This window comes from Tupaia chinensis, unplaced genomic scaffold (genome assembly GCF_000334495.1).
Source record: "Tupaia chinensis unplaced genomic scaffold, TupChi_1.0 Scaffold150006_1, whole genome shotgun sequence".
NCBI lineage: Eukaryota > Metazoa > Chordata > Mammalia > Scandentia > Tupaiidae > Tupaia > Tupaia belangeri.
In genome coordinates, this window is record NW_006209847.1 from 4541392 (window position 1) to 4543847 (window position 2456).

Sequence of the window (2456 nt, forward strand, 5' to 3'; positions counted from 1 at the left end):
CACACATGCACCTAGTGTGTTTTAAGCTACCAGGTCTGGGACTTGAACCTTGGTCAACTACATGGGAGTCCAGCAATGTAACCATCATGCCACCTGCTGGTCTCAATTTATTCTGCTTTCTAATATGCTGGTTAACTCACTTTGGGAAGGGGAAGAAAGGTGATGCATATCATTTTGCCTTGAGAAACATAAAGTACTAACATGAGCATTTGACAGTTTGTATATGTTTAAGATCTCTATGCTTAGTTTTTGTTTTCTAGAAATTTAAACTACAGTTAGAGTACTTGATCTTCTCCACAGAGTATCCTCGGTAGGTCGAATTGGTATATTTCTCCTGTCAATGCATTTCCAGAGATGTGACTGACCAATGTGCTGGGTTTTGTGGGAGGTTACTATTAAAGAGTTTTATTCGTGTATTTACTTAAAAATTCTTTCTTTTGTATGGTGCCATTCAAAAGAAAGAAATAGGTTTTTAAAAATGTTAATTCTGACATTGCTTCTTATAAAAATATTTTTTCTTTAGGAATATGGCATTTGGGGAATTTTAAAATTAGTTTAAAAGTAATGCCTTGGGACCAGCAGTTAGCGTAATGACTGTCGGTGGACTTCCATGTAGTTGACTGTGGTTCAAGTCCCAGACCCGGCGGCCTAAACTCTTGCTGGGCGCGTGTGCGTGCATGCCCAAGATCCTGAGAGGAGAATGGAGGAGAAGGGATTGTGGCGTGGCCATCCCCCCGGGGGGTGATTTCTTGCTTTCTCTCTCTCTGTCTTTGTCTTTCTGGCGAGCGCACGCACCCTATAGCAAAAACCTTTCCAAAAGAAAAAAAAAAAGTAATGCCTTTTCTTGGCATTAAGTTTTTCAAATTACCTGTGCTGTTGACATATTATTTGTATCTTACAAACCTCTTGGAAATAATAGTGAGTTAAAAACCAAAAAAAATTTGCTAGTGTTTTTTCAGTCCTCAAAGATTTTTTTTTTTAGGGAGAGGTTTTTGCTATAGGGCAAATGCACTCAGGAAAGACAGAGACAGAGGAGACAGAAAGCAATAAATCATCGCTCAGGGGGAATAGCCATGCCACAGGCCTATCTTGTCTATTTTCCTCTTGGGATCTTGTTTACACATGCACGCGCACCCGAGTTTAAGTGAGTTTAAGTCACCCTGCCCGGGACTTGAACTGTGTTTGAATATGCGGGAGTCCAGCAACATAACCATTATGCCATCTACTGGTCCCAGTCCTCAAATATTTTGTAAATACAGTTTTTTTAAAGAGATTTTTGCTATAGGGAGCATGCACTCACCACAAAAACAGAGAGAGAGACAAAGAGACAGAATGTAAGAAATCACCCCTCAGGGGGAATGGCCACGCTGCAGTCCCTTCTCTTACATTCTCCTCTTGATCTTGGGCATTCATACACGTGCGTTCAGCATGAGTTTTAACCTGCGGGGTCCTGGACTTGGACCTGTGGTTGACTACGTAGGAGTCCAGCGATGTAACCATTATGCTATCTGCTGGTGCCTGTAAATATAGTATTTTTAAGTTTCACATAACCTTACTATTCATTCTTCAGAAGAAAATAAACTCTTAATCCATATTCATCAGGAATTCTCTCAATATATTCATTGGCTTGTTAGATAAAAGTCAATGCTTTTTTTTTTTTAAGTAATTTTAAGTTATTTTTTTAAAAAAAGAATTATTCATTTAATTTGATTTATTCATTCATCTTTTCCGATTTGACCAGAGAGAGAGAGAGAGAGAGAGAGAGAAAGGCAAGCCACTACATCCAGGACTTGAACCATGGTCAGTCATGTGGGTGTGTCCAGCGCCTTAATTTTGATGAGAGAAGGGGAAAGAGAAAGAGAGCAAGCCACCAGGTCTGAGATGTGAAATTTGAAGGAAACCCAGATTGTCCATGTGGGAGTCCAGCACCTCAACCACCATGCCACCTGCTGGCCCCACATCAATACTTTTTAAAAAAAAGTTTATTTGCTGAGAGACAGAGACAGACAGACAGGCAAACATCCTCAATAGGATCACATGCTGTGATCCCTTGCCAGCCTTCCAGCCAGCCAGGATCATGGGATTTGGGCCTGGCATAAATGGGTCTACCACGGAACTGAATCCATGGTCTTCGGTATGGATCCAGCATTGCTTGAGCAGTCTTATCCACTGCACCACTAAACTCACCCACCAAGATTTTGAAAGTTTCATTTTTATGAAAGATAAGTTTGGAGGAATCCCAAATTGCTCTTGGATTAAACTCTAGTGAGCAAGTAGATGGCATATCAAGACCTAATCTTTAAAAATTTGAGAAGTAATTTACACACCACAAACTTCTCCGTCAGTGGATTTTTAGAGTATTTACAAGGTCATTTAAATATCACTGTGCCTAATTGCAGAATATTTTAATTGCTTCATGATGGAAACCTATACATCTAGCAGTAGCTCTCTTTCCC

The 2456-nt window shown here is 40.1% G+C and overlaps 1 protein-coding gene across 1 annotated transcript in view; it reads left to right on the forward strand.

Annotated features, from left to right (window-relative positions):
- Window positions 1–291: 291 nt before the first annotated feature.
- Window positions 292–2456, forward strand: part of NEMP1 (nuclear envelope integral membrane protein 1) — an 18840-nt gene continuing 16675 nt past the window's right edge. Inside the window, exon 1 of the mRNA XM_027769631.1 lies at window positions 292–310. The gene's annotated coding sequence lies outside the window, so the exon portion shown is untranslated. The remainder of the gene's footprint in view (window positions 311–2456) is intronic.